The sequence below is a fragment of the Chelonoidis abingdonii genome, chromosome 2 (assembly GCF_003597395.2).
Source record: "Chelonoidis abingdonii isolate Lonesome George chromosome 2, CheloAbing_2.0, whole genome shotgun sequence".
In the NCBI taxonomy this organism is placed as follows: Eukaryota; Metazoa; Chordata; order Testudines; family Testudinidae; genus Chelonoidis; species Chelonoidis abingdonii.
In genome coordinates this window covers 184,759,669-184,773,885 of record NC_133770.1, presented here as the reverse complement: position 1 = coordinate 184,773,885, position 14,217 = coordinate 184,759,669, and the positions used below count along the sequence as shown (strand labels likewise).

Here is a 14,217-nt window from a genome sequence, read left to right as displayed (position 1 = left end):
GGCATTTCGGTGGTGACGCCTCCCAATGACGTCTCTTGTCAGCGGCAAGCGGCATCCTCGAGAGGAGTTGCCGCCAAAATGCTGCAGAAATTCGGCGGCATTTTGGCGGATGCTCGACCGCTGGCCAGGACGCAGGCCCATTTAGATGCCGGCACTGTGCTGGGGACCCCTGTGCTAGTGGTTCTATGAACACAAAATATGATACAGTCCCTGTCCCAGAGAGTTTACAATCCAAGGCACTGATGTCGAAAAAAAACAACCTTACACATATGAGCTAGCGTACACAATATGAGTAGTCCCATTGCATACAGTTCAGCAAGAGCATGAATATTTGCAGGATTGGGCCCTAATTAAAGACAGGGTGCAATAAATGAGTAAAAAGCAATATGAAATAAGGAGGATCCAGCACCAGTAAGATCACATGAGTACAGAGGGTATTAATGTGCGCAACTCGGTTCCAGATCTTAAGTTTTGTTGTTTTTTTTATTTTAATCCTCATCTACTTTCTTTATTTTCAGGACTTTTGCCTATTTTGTTTTAAATTATTACATTGTTTTTAATCTGACCAGTTTTTTATATCTACGCCTGTTTCTTTTTTCTTTTGCAATAAATTTTGTAACAAGGAATTTTTATAAAGACAAAGTTAGTTCACATTGAATGTGGTCATGTTATGTGCTGACACCTCCCTTTTGTGATCTGGGTTTTTATATTTTTTAAACTGTTTTTTTTAAAATTCAGTGACAATATACTCCCATTTATCTGAACCCTATTATCCGAACCTCCACATTATCTTAATTCCTCCTGGTCCCCCAGCATGAGATACATAACTCTCTGTAGCATGTATGTCATGCTGGGGGACAAGGAAGGGATTCAGATAAAGAGGAGGTTCTGATAACAACACAGAGACTCCTGGCCACAACTGCGAGGAAGAGCAGGAGGAGGAGACCCCAGGCATAGGGAGGCTACCCTGCTGCTGAATGGGAGAGAGGGGAGCCCTCTGCAGCCCTGCTGTCATGGGAGTGAGTGAGCAGCGCTGCAGAGGGCTCCCTGTGCAGCTGCAGGGCCAGTGACACCCGAGCCCTGGAGGTGCAAGGTACAGGGTATGCTGCGGTCTTGGCAGGGCAGAGCAGAGTTCTGTACGGGGATCTCTGCTGTGCCCCACCAAGAGCGCAGCCTCCCTCCCTCACCTTGCACCTGCAGGGATCAAGTGTCACCGGCCATGGCAGTGCAGGGAGCTAGTGCAGGGAGCTCCCGGCCCTGGGGGAGACCAGCCTGCTGCCAAATGACTGAATGGCTCCTGCCCTTGATTATCTGAACTCCCAATTACTGAGATAAAATCTGTGTCCCCCACACTGTTTGGATAATCAGGAGTATACTGTCTTTTCTGTGGCAGAGGGACAAAGGATGGATTCATCTGATCACAGCTGCAATACCCTGTCTATCCTGGTAATGTCATAAAGCTACATGCAAATGGGGGGCTTATCACTCAAAGTCAGTTAGCTGATCTGAGTTGGGGGTGAAAGAGTGTCAGGGATTTTATCTCAGCTCCATAGAGCTGTGCATCCATGCTTTTCACCATATGAATTAATCCTTGCCTAATTCATTGCTGCTGCTACTCTACCCCACAAACCCTGCAGCAAGGAAAACATGCATCCTCCACTGAGTTTGCAAAGCAAGGGTATCTACTTTACCCTCACCTTAGCAGCTGAGAGCATCACCTTCAAAAGACCCTTGCACCCAGTCTGCTCAAGGAACAAGAGTTCTGAGGTTGCTCTCTGAACTGGGTCTCTTGTATGGTTTTATATATTATTGTCCAAAAGGGTTAGAGTGCCTTGGTCAGGAAGCTCTAGCGTATTGGAATGGGTCAGGAAATCAGGTGGATCCAGAGTCTGACTGTCTTTAGAAATTGCTGCAAAACTTTGCTCTTCGAAAAAGCCTTCCTACCATAAGAATGACACTCCCAACACTTCTAGCCTGAAGCCCCTACCAGCAAAAAAAAAAAAAAAAGACAAGAAAAAAAGGGAGGGGACTCCTAGGTGCTATGGGAATACAAATTATAAAATAATAATAAAATATTTTTAAAAACAAAAACCAGGCCCTAAGCAGAGATTTGACCTCAAAAATAGAGAAGTGCCAGAGCCACCATGAAATTCACTGTGAACTTTACTATTGCAATTGATGAGCAGCAGTATAAGACCCCAAGATAAATAGGAAAACCCTAGTATTGCATCCTAACAAACACACAAAACAATGACACGGGCTAATTTACATAGGGAATCCCAAATCCAGCTGCAGAACTCTGCTAATTGAGTAAATCCACTCTAATCTGGCCACCATTTGATGTACACAATTTAGTCCACTTAAAAGAATACTTAAATGAAAAGATTTAATCTTTCTGAATGTGTGGGCAGTGCTGGCATGTTGTGGGTGTTACTGGAATACAAATAAAATAATAATAAAGAGTGTTTGTTCAGAGCTACGGAAACTGTTAGCAAGTTTCCATCATGTAAAGAAAATGGGATTCTGTTTGTAACCTATTAAAATATTCTGAAATTTTAGTCTCTGAATTTACAATATGAAACACAGACCATAGTTGCCTTATGTTTTTACTTGCTGCTGCAACAACATCTGTGCTTTACCTTAACAAGCAGAACGAGGAGTGTTTTTCTTCTGGGTGTCTTATAGACCATGTGTCCTAAGCATTATGCTTGCAGCTGCTATCTCTTTCACATAATGAACTGAAGGGAAGGTTGTATTTTGTTTCAAAAAACACCTGTTGCCTAGAAAACCTCACATACCTGATTGATCAGGATGGTAATATGAGAGAGAGCTCATAGGGGATGTTATATTATGCTAAAGAAATAAGGGATTTAACATGATGCATTTCATGTTGATTGCTGTAAGAACGGTCTGGTTTGTGTTTCTGATGAAAGGACAAGTACAGCTACATCTAATGTCTGCTTCAGTGCCCTGCTCTGTTTTTCTGAGCTTACTGTATGCTAGTCTTTGGAAACAGAACAAAATAAAAAAGAGGACTGATAACTAGCTTTCGTAAGCACTGCTGAACATAACAACGCAGTGGATTTCAGAAAGATTAGTTCACTAAAGAAGAGTTTGGCGTAGACCCAAGTCAATTTATAGTAGAATGGTTTTGAATTCAAACTATAGCATGTCTAGTGATGATTCTTTTGGGAGGTCAACTGCATTAAAATAGCTAACCACATTAAAAACCAAAACCGAAGATTTTTGTATAGCCTATTGAAAACAAGCTATATTAAACATTTACGGCCAAATCTTTGGCTTTGCTGTGCCCCTAGGGTGATGCATATTGGCCACAAAACTCACGTAACTGGCTATCTGGGTATTTATTCCAGTCCTTTCAGAATCCCTGACATAGTGAGGCTGCTCTAACTTGAGTTTCATCCAAGGATGAAAAGGTCCAAGGAATCAGGGGAGTGCGAAGGTGGCCTCCTGGTTTAAATTGCACCCATGGAGATATTCCAGCAGTCACAGATAGCTGGAACAGAGGTGCATCAGCTACATCCCCTTTTGCTTGGCCATATCCCCTCCTTCCAGGACTGTGATGAGGGTGACAAAGAGCAGGGGCGGCTCCAGGCCCCAGCACACCAAGTGCATGCCTGAGGCGGCAAGCCACTGGGGACGCTTTGCCGGTCGCCGCGAGGGCGGCAGGCAGGCTGCCTTCAGCAGCTTGCCTGTGGAGGGTCCGCTGATCCTCCGGCTTTGGCAGACCAGCGGACCCCCCACAGGCAAGCTGCTGAAGGCAACCTCTCTGCCGTGCTTTGGGCGGCAAAATGCCTAGAGCCACCTCTGACAAAGAGCCAGCTATGCCAGATCTGTTCTACCTAGTGATTGTTACATTGAGGAGGCTGGTCAAGTGGTACAAAGGGGCCAAGAACCTGGCTTTGTCAAGTGTTCAGTATGAGTCAGTTTATATTGGTTATGTGGGAGTCTGATATCACAGACTACGGGATGCTTTGGCTCAAGCAAGTTAGAATAATGATGTACAAGATAAGATGTACAATGTAATGATAAGAATAGAACATACAAGTAGAGAAGTCTTCTGAGGTAAGGTGTGCATATTGTAAGACTGGCATATGACAATATTTTGTAGGACACACGATGGAAAAGAATTACGTGATACGTGTTACTGTAATCAAAGAATTGGTTGTCTGGTTAACTCTAATTATAGTTCCCTCTCCTCACATTCCAACTTATATACTCCACAGAGGAAAAGGTTACTGGTCTCTCTACACTTCCAGGTTCTACTGTTTCTGCCAGAGAAACAGTCTGCAGTCCCTGGTGGCACAAAGTGTATCTGGAAAGTGGCTGCAGTATCTCAAGACAATTTCTCCCCCCGACTCCAGCAGGGGTCCTAGAGCCAGCCAAAGGTGGCTCTTCCCGGAAGAGGCATGGAGTGTGCCCACAGGCTGTGCTGATTTAGCCAATCCTTTGAGCAGCGTCTGCTTGTAGGGCTCCTATGGAGCCCTCGCTGTCCTTCAAAGCTGCCTTCCTTTGGCAGTACCCCTGGAATGAAGCTGTCCCTGTTGGCACGCTGGGGAGGGGATGGGGTGATTTTTATACACATATACACCAGAAGAAATTAATCAGCCCTCCTGTATATTGTGTTTGACATTTAAATTTGGTTTTTATGTAGTTTCTTGAGAAGATCTTGGAGTCATTATGGATAGTCCTCTGAAAATATCCACTTCATGTGCAGTGGCAGCCAAAAAAGCTACCAATGTTAGGAACTGTTAGGAAAGGGATAAATAATAAGACAGAAAATATCGTAATGCTTCTATATAAATCCATGGTACGCCCACATCTTGAATACTGCATGCAGTTCTGGTTGTCTCATCTCCAAAAAGATCTACTAGAATTGGAAAAGGTACAGAGAAGGGCAACAAAAATGATTATGGATATGGAACAGTTTCCGTATGAGGAGAGGTTACAAAGACTGGGACTGTTCAGTTTGGAAAAGAGACGATGAAGGGGATATATATCCAAGGTCTATAAAATCATGAATGGCATGGAGAAGATGAATCAGGAAGTGTTATTTATTCCACATCACACAAGAACTAGGGGTCATCCAGTGAAATTAATAGACAGAAGGTTTAAAACAAAAGGAACTACTTCTTCATACAACACAGAGTCAGCCTGTGAAACTTGTTGCCAGGGGGTGTTGTGAAGGCCAAAACTATAATGGGATTAAAAAAAGAATTAGATAACTTCATAGAAGATAGGTCCATCAATAGCAGTTAGCCAAGATAGTCAGTGATGCAAACCCATGGCCTAGGTGTTCCTACCCTTTGACTGCCAGAAGCTAGGAATGGACAATGGATGGATCACTTGATGATGGTCTGTTCTGTTCATTCCCTCTGAAGTACCTGGCATTGGCCATTGTCGGAAGACAGAATACTGGGCTATGTTGACCATTGTTATGATCCCGTATAGCTGTTCTTATGTTCTAAGAAGGTCTTGTAGTTAAGATACTGGCCTGGGACTTAGGAGATCTGGGTGCAGTTCCTAGCTCTTCCACAGATTTTCTGCGTGACCTTGGGTAAGTCACTTAGGCCCAGATTCTCAAAGGTATTTAGGTGCCCAATAAAAATAAATAGGAGTTAGGTGCCTACATACCTTTGAAGATCTTGGCCTTAATCTCTGTTCCTCATCTGTAAAATGGGGATAATAATCCTTCTTCCCCACATAGTTTCTCTATTTAGATTTTAGATGGTTCAGGCAGGGACTCTCTCGTGCTCTGCATATACACAGCACTTAGCACAATGGATCCCCAATCTCAACAGAGGCCGCTAAGCACTACTGTAATGCAAACCATCATTGGCGCCAGCCCTGGAGCACCCATGGAAAAAATTAGTGGGTGCTCAGCTCTCCCTTTACCCCCAGCACCTCTCGTCCGCCCTACCAATCAACTCCTCCCCCTCTCTCCCAGCGCCACCTGCCACCATGAGCAGCTGTTCCACGGCGTGCAAGAGGCGCTGGCGGGGAGAAGCAGGGACAAGGCAGGCACGGGGAAGGGGGCGGGACGGGGCGAGAAAAAGTGGGTTGGGGTGGGGCCTTAGGGGAAGGGGTGGAGTGGGGGCAAGGCCTGAGCAGAGTTGGAGCAGGAAGGGCGGGTGGGAGCTTGGGAGGAAGGAGTGGAGTAGAGTGGAGTGGAGGCAAGGCCTGGGCTGAATGGGGGTTGAGCACCCCCAGGCAGAGGAAAAAGCCAGTGCCTGTGCAGATCATTAATGATGGAATCTCATGTCAGTATCCATGTACCAGGATTCAGCAAATGCTATAGGTGAACATGTACATGCGAGGTCAGACTAATGTAAGAAACATAGTTATGTGGGAGACATACAAGGTTGTCCATGATCTTTGCAAGCTGTTGTATCCTTGCTTTGTGCTATTCACATTTTTCACAGAGCGTATTAATGCGCCTTGCTTCAAAGCGGTTGATGGTGACATGACATTTCTGCAGCCACCTTGCTCTGTTGGGGGCTGTTGCTTCCCAGTTGTTGGAGTCAACCTGATATACTTTCACATTTGACTTCAGTGTGTCTTTATATCATTTCTTTTGGCCACCACAAGAACAGGTATCTTGCATTAGATGACCATAAAATGTGGCCTTAAGTATTCTCAAGCTGGCAATAGAACGAGGTGCCCAGACTAACGCAATTGAGCATTTATGAGCATGTTTGAATGCCAGACATCTGACAGTGATTCAGGATTTTGATATTGGGAATCTTGCCCCACCATTTGCAAATGGACTAAACACAGCACATGTGAAATTGATCAAGTTTCCAAATCATTAATAATAATTAGACTAAGGGAAGGTAGCTATCTGTGTCTTCCTGTTATAAACAAAATAAGTAATAGTCTACATCTGTTCATGACAAGCATTTTACTGAAAGATGTAACACTCCCTGTACTCAAATCATCTGTTCTTTACAGGGAAATGTATAGAAGTAAACAATGGACTTTCATGGTCGTGATTTTTCAACAGAATCTCCTCTCTATGATGGGCAGAAAACACTGTTACAATTTATATTGCCTAATTTAACCATGCACTATCAAATCTATTATTTGGCTGATTCCTTATTAACAAGGCAATGTGCTTACAGGGCATCAGAATGCACACGTGTACTCTCATGTTGATCTTGCTGTGCCCACAGGCTGTGTGGTTTCAGGCATTGTGCTAAAAGTTGAGTCAGGACTCAAAGTACAGAATGATGTCAGTCTGCCCAATGAGAAGCATGCAGTGGGGCTCTATCTCAGCTGTTGAAAGCAAACACTAAGTAGAACCGTTTCCAGGGCAGGGAAACAACAGAGCAAAATAAAAAATAATGAAGCAAAATTATTTTTAAAATATCCAAAATATACTTTCATAAAATAAAGATAAAATTAAATAAAAAATAGTCTTAATGTAATGTTGATTGAAAAAAATTAAATATTCAAAAAATCCAGAAATTCTCAAAGTTAAAGTTGCTTTAGTAATCCTGACTTAGCTATATTGCACATTCTATATCTGTACCATAAAATATTACATAATATAAATTTAAATCTTAATGTATTACTGGTTAAGAAGACAGACAGGAATACAAGATATTATATATGTGCAATGTGACCAAATTACCAGTGCAATACCAACATTAACTTTTGGAATGTCCTGATTTTTGATTGCTTGGAAACAGCTCCCATGGAAGTCAATCAGAATCTTTCTGTTGATTTTAATACAAATTGGATTGGGTTCTTTGTTTCTTAACCTTAATGTTGCAGTAATGCCAGCTTTATCTTAAAAAGGAGGAGAAAAAAAGTCCAACAGACGCTGCTTAAAATCTTGGGAAATGGTGCCCAGCATGCCTAGTTGTGCATTGCTGGCACCAGAAGCATGCACCTGTAAGTTTTAAGGGGGAAAAAATTCTACTGGGAGTGCTCCAGAATGCATTTAAGTCAAGTCAGAACATTAAGAACCCAAACACAAAAACAGTCAATCTATCAACAATTCGATACAACAGCCTGCTTGTTTGGGCTTGGATTCTGCATAAATTTACACACATGCTTAAGCATGTAGATTGTCCTACTGAAACCACTGGGACTGCTTGAGGGAGGCAGTAAAGTTAAGCACATGCATAAGCATTTGCAGGATCACAACCTTAAATTGTAAGCCTCTCAGGGCAGGGACAGTGTCTTCTGTGTTTGTACAGCACTGGATATTGTGGGATCCTTATCTCAAAATGGATATGGACAAAATAGAGAAGGTTCAGACAGAGGCAGATTAAGGTTTTGTGGGGCCCTGGCCAGAGCAAGTGGGAGGGCCCTCCCTATGCTCCTGCCCCCATTCCGCTCCTTTTGCTTGTGGCCCTGCCCCAAGCCCCACACCATATTGCCCTGCCTACTGCAGCCCCTGTTTGCTCCTTTCTGCCACTCCCCACTGTGGCTAAAAGACTGGAGAAGTCAGAGCTCCTCCATCTCGGGGCTGCAGTCAAGGTCTGGGTGCTGGGTGCTTCTTCTGCCGGGGATTAGGGTCGGGATGTTGGGGCTTCCCCTGCCCCATCTGCCCTGTGCTATCTGCTGGAGTCTCGGTGCTGGGGCTTCCCCCACCGCCTTGTGCTTCTGCCAGAGAGTGGGGTTGGGGTGTGGGGGCTTCCCCCACCGCGCCCGGTGCTGTTGCCAGGGCTCCGGGCTTCTGCTGCCCCACGGCAGATGTCTCCTGGAGCGGGCCCCCCAATTGGCTTGGGCCCCTGGACATGGGCCCCATCGGCCCGTTGGCTAATCCACCACTGGGTTCAGAAAAGAGTTACAAGAATGAGTTGAGATCTGGAAAATCTGCTTTACAATAAGAGATTAAAGAAGCTTCATCTGTGCAGTTTATCCAAGAGAAGGTTAAGAGGTGACTGGAAGCTGAAGTAGACAAATTCAGATTAGAAAAAGGTGCAGGTAACAGTGAGGGTAATTAACCCTGGAAAAATTTAGGAGGGATGTGGTGGATTTTCAGTCACTTGAAGTCTCTAAATCAACATTTGAACTTTCAAATTTTTGAGGTATCTCTTATGATAAAAATTGGGGGTGAGAATAGAAAATAATGTTGTCGAGGGTTTTTTTTGGTAAGTCCCAAAACAGCTGAACATAATCAGCTTCAGTTTAAAACAAACATCTTCTGTGCAGAAACCAAGCATGTAAAATATTAGCCCATAAGAAGAATTTTGGGGGAAGTTGCAAGTGAGTAAAAATAGGGATTGGGTGAGATTATGGTGTTATAATTTGAGCCTTTTCTGCATACTTAATTATAGAGGTGGCATCCTCAACCCTGCTCCATTCCTTTTTGCTTGGTTAAAGGGTCTGAGTGTCAAAAAGGGGTCCTAAAAGCCCTGGTTGCAGCTAGGGGAGGGTTCCTTTGGCACATGCACTGCAGAAGACAGCTGTAGAGTTGCCTTCCAAGGAGCCCATTCTAAGCCCCGGGATAGAGGGCTTGTCAGGGGTGGCACTGCAGCAGGCAGACTTTGAAAGTTCACAGCCATTAGGACAACGGTTCCCAAACCTTTTCCCTGAATGACCCCATTTCCAGATGTATTGTTTCCTATGACCCCAGACAGTCTGAGGGATGCCATTTTAAAACAGTGTCCTTGAACAGCATCACCTTGTAGGTGCAAGATCAGGCTGCATGTAGGATGCCATTTTGTTCTACGAACCAATGGTGTCCACCATGGAGTGTGATCTCACATACACCATACATACGAGGTCATGCTGTACGGAGGATTCCATTTTACAATCCCACACAGTCAGGATTGCTAACGGTGTGACCCTACTAGAGGTCACGGCCCATAGTTTGGGAGCCACTGCAGTAGGGCAATTCTCCTTGAAGCTCTCCTTTGCCTGTAAAAAAACAAATTGACAATGGTGAGGCTGCTTCGTGTTCTGAGTCCACTGCGTATCATGCTCACCAATACTGTCTCATTGTTTCCTTGCACTCCCCTATCTGTCTGCATGTACCTATTGCTTGTTTCTTGATTGATTATAAATTCCTTGGGGCATCTTTTTTTCCCTGTGTTTGTACAGCACCTTGGGTAGTGGGGTCCTTGTGCATGACTTGGGCTCCTAGGAGCTATGGTAAAATAAATAATAAGTCCTGAGAGGCCATACCTTAGACAGCCCCAAGGCTAACTTATGCTGGGGACCTCGTCAGCCCCAGACAGCCCAAGATTGGGAGAGAACAAAGGTGGGTTAAAGCCACCATAGCCACCCATCTTTCTAGGATGGAAGTTCTGTGCCTGTCACAGTGCTAGCAGACTCCTATGGAGTCCTTCCCAAAATAGAAGCTGCCCTGATCTAGCAGAAAATCTGAGGGAGAATGGCAGAATCAGTATTACCTGCCCTCCCCATTGCGGCGAGCTGCCCGCATCAAGCTATAGTTGACAGCTTCTTGCACCATCGAATCTCTCCCATGGTTTTAATTTCTCTCACAATGAACGAGAATATATTATTATTTTTTTATTTCAGAGCTATTGTGCTACAGTACTGAGCCCAGTTTTTCAAGTTGAGAACAATATACCTCTCATTGTCCATTTTTACAGCTTTTCCTCTGATGCTAAATAGTGGTTCCCCTCTCTTATGCTTGATTGGAGTTATTTGTTTACAGGCTGTGAACAAGCTTTTCCATTAATTTTCAATCTCATTTTCTCCAGGAACCATGTGCCCTCACTGCCCTGCATAACTCCTCTCCCCTCCTCTCCTCTCCCTTTTTTTTTTGTAGTTGGTGGCTGCAGCTGTTTGAGTTGCATAGAAATGCTGGGTTTGGAAACTGGGGGTTATTCATTGCAGTCAGCAGATATGCAAACAATGAGTTCAGAATCTGGCTCTTCAGTCAGTTTCTAGAAAAAAGGAGTTCAGGGAATAATGAGCATTAACAAGGCACAAGAGAAACTGATGTGCAGTTTGAATGTTGTTTTAAATAAGCTGGGAGTGATGTTGTGAGAGGGGGGAGCGACTGGTGGTGTAAATGTGCATTTGTCTCTTTGTTCAGATTGAAGCATATTATCAGTATGTCCAGTTTCATGAATGCTGGAGAGTTAATTTGGGTAGAACAATCCTGTTGTTTCTATCTTCGGTTATCATATGACATCATAAACTAAACTGTCACTTCATAATCAATCAGAATTATGCACACATGCACACAAAAACACCATTGGGTAATACCAGAATTTATTTAGTTATTTACAGATTTAATTTCACATTTCTCCCCAACTCCTGGAGGTGCACTAAAATAGATGGGTGCAGGGTCTTGAAATCTGTAATTAAGTCTGAAATCTTTTTATAGCCTCCTATTTAAAGAATGACCAGAGGCCAAATTCTGCTTTCAGTTATATCACTGTTAACCTGGAATAAATCAATTTAATTCAATGGAGTTACTTTGAATTTACATCCGGTATAACTGAGGACAGAATTTAGTCTCATGAGCTTATTCTTATAAAATACCTGTTTAACAGAGACCAAAGGTGGTTGCAGAAACTGCGTATTTAATACCTTTCTTTGCAATCGATACTAAAAATTAAATCAGAGCCCAAAATATTCAAAATGGTACCTGAAAGTAGACCCTTACATTCATATTTAAATACCTGGGGCTGGTCTACATTGATGCAGCTGCACTGCTGTAGCACTTCTGGTGAAGACACTCTAAGCCAGAGGTACGCAACCTATGCCATGCATGCCAAAGGTGGCACGCGAGCTCATTTTCAGTGGCACTCATACTGCATGGTCCTGGCTACCAGTCCGGGGGGCTCTGCATTTTAATTTAATTTTAAATTAAGCTTCTTAAACATTTTAAAAACCTTATTTACTTTACATACAACAATAGTTTAGTTATATATTCTAGATTTAGAGAAAGAAACCACCTAAAAACGTTCAAATGTATTACTGGCACACGAAACCTTAAATCAGAGTGAATAAATGAAGACTCAGCACACCATTCTGAAAGGTTGGTGACCCCTGCTCTAAGCTGACAGGAGAGCGCTCTCCCATTGACTTAAAAACTCCACCTCTGTGAGAGGCAGTAGCTATGTCAGGAGAAGCTCTCCCACTGACATAATGCTATCTACACGGGGGCGTTAAGGTCAATATAACTATGTTGCTCAGGGGTGTAGATTTTTCACACCCCTGAGCAATGTAGTTATACCTAAGTAAGTTTGTAGTGTCGACCTGGCCCTAGATAACTGGCCTGCTTTAGTGCTTTTCAGAGATCCTAGGCACCCGCAACTCCAAGTCAATGAGAACCCTGGGTATGCAGCACCTCTAAAAGTCAGGCCACTCTTTAGCAGAAGGGTACCTAAATATAGGTTTAAAGCCTTAACTTTAAACACCTATGTTTGTAAATTTTGGCCTGGGAGTCTTCCAAAACCATATAAATGGAAGTCAAATACAAAGGAGCCAGGATTCTGACACCATTACTCACTTTGAATGGTATCACTGATTTCAGTAGGACAACTCACAGAGAAAGGTGGGAAAGGGTGTCAGAATCTAGACCTAAGTGTATAGAAAATATAACATACACATGACTGAACAACATAAGAATTCATTTGTCATGGATTTCTTTTTGAAGATAATACAAATGAGAAAAAATGAGCAATTATCTATTCTTTGTACTGAGGGATTTTGACAGATTTGTGATTAAATAGAGAAAACCTCATCCCCTGTGTGCGGTCTTTCAGTTGGGCCTTTGGCCTTTGGAGATCAGGAAGCCCAGTGAAGGTGGCAAAAAGAATATTTACAAAGAGAAACCTCAAAGAATGTTGTAACCTTTCAACTTTACACACATAATAGCTGAAGTTCATAGAACTTCTTTTGACGAAGTCTTCTCACAAAGACATGTTAAATTACAAATACAAGTGTTTGCAAATCATCTAATATTGCGTTTCAGAGAAACCAATTAATTTTGGAAGCAGAGGAGGGAGTGCCACTGCTATTGCATATCATTCCCCACCTGCCTCCAAAACTCATTGAAGCCCCTCCATGGGAGTGTTGACCTCATCTTGGAGGATCTATAGGTTTGGGTGAAATATTTATTTGCTAAGGATGCTTCTAGAAATAATAATGGAGGTTACTGAAGCTGTAATAGCAAGTAGAAGAACTAAAATATATGTACTAAAAATAGACTTGGCTATAGATTTTAAGCTTTAGTGTTAGAGACTTAGAGTGAAGCCTAGTAGAAGTTGGTATTATGTGCTTTCCAGAAGGTCATGAAATTTAGCAATATGTATCTTGTGATAGGTAGCAATGTATTGTATAGCAAACAAGTAAACTACAAAAGAATATATGATAGCATTTTAGGGGCTTTTTGCAATAAGAGCTAATGGCATTGCTATATCAAAACTATTGGAAAAGGGACTGACAAAAATGGTTGGGTTAACTGTCAGAAATGTAATTAGGGTCAACTGGAATACCAAATACGCATAGGAGTCTGAGTCTTAATGAGATGTGGTCCCGGATATATGTCGGGGGGAATTGAAAAAGGTGTAGGAAAGGTTGTCAAACTTATCCATAGCTGGGACACCAGGATGATCACATGTGGTAACCGGATAGGAGGCCTGGCCCAGCACTATCCTCTTGTGGAGAGCTCCAATGATGGTTTCTTCCATCTTTGTTTCTAATGGTCTCCATAAGGTTGTAAATGTGCACAATGTAACATTGTAAATATGAACTATGTAGGAAACCACTTTACTGTACTTATTCTTTTGTGCATTGATTTTTCTATTATTTCACTTATATTTGTATATATTAACTAAAGCTCAAAGTTCCCATGTGTGCTTCACTAATTTCATCTTCTTGATTAACTCTAGGTAGCCACCTTAACAAAGAACTTGTTGTTTGTGATAGGTGCATGTTATACCCTAGATTAATCCCAGGCTACAGGGAGTTGGCCAGGGCCTGAATGTGTTGGAAGGGAGCAGGCTGGAGGTGAGAGCGCATAGAACAAAGGAATGGCTGCTCTTCACATCAGCATTACCTCTCCTGAGTTTCTCCTCTACAGGTTGGAATCTTCTCTTAGAAAGGTTTCTGTGGTAGTGGCTGGTGAGGGATTACATAGCAGCACAGTTCTTGTGGAAGCTAACCTGCCAGGAAATGATGAGAGCCATAGAATCATAGAACTGGAAGGTCTCTCAAGAGGCCATCTAGTCCAGTCCCCTGCACTCATGGCAGAACTAA

The 14,217-nt window shown here is 43.0% G+C and overlaps 1 protein-coding gene across 2 annotated transcripts in view; it reads left to right on the top strand.

The window, feature by feature from the left end:
- The window catches only part of CAP2 (cyclase associated actin cytoskeleton regulatory protein 2), a 91,701-nt gene that overhangs the window by 15,271 nt on the left and 62,213 nt on the right, over nucleotides 1–14,217 (top strand). The window lies entirely within an intron of this gene.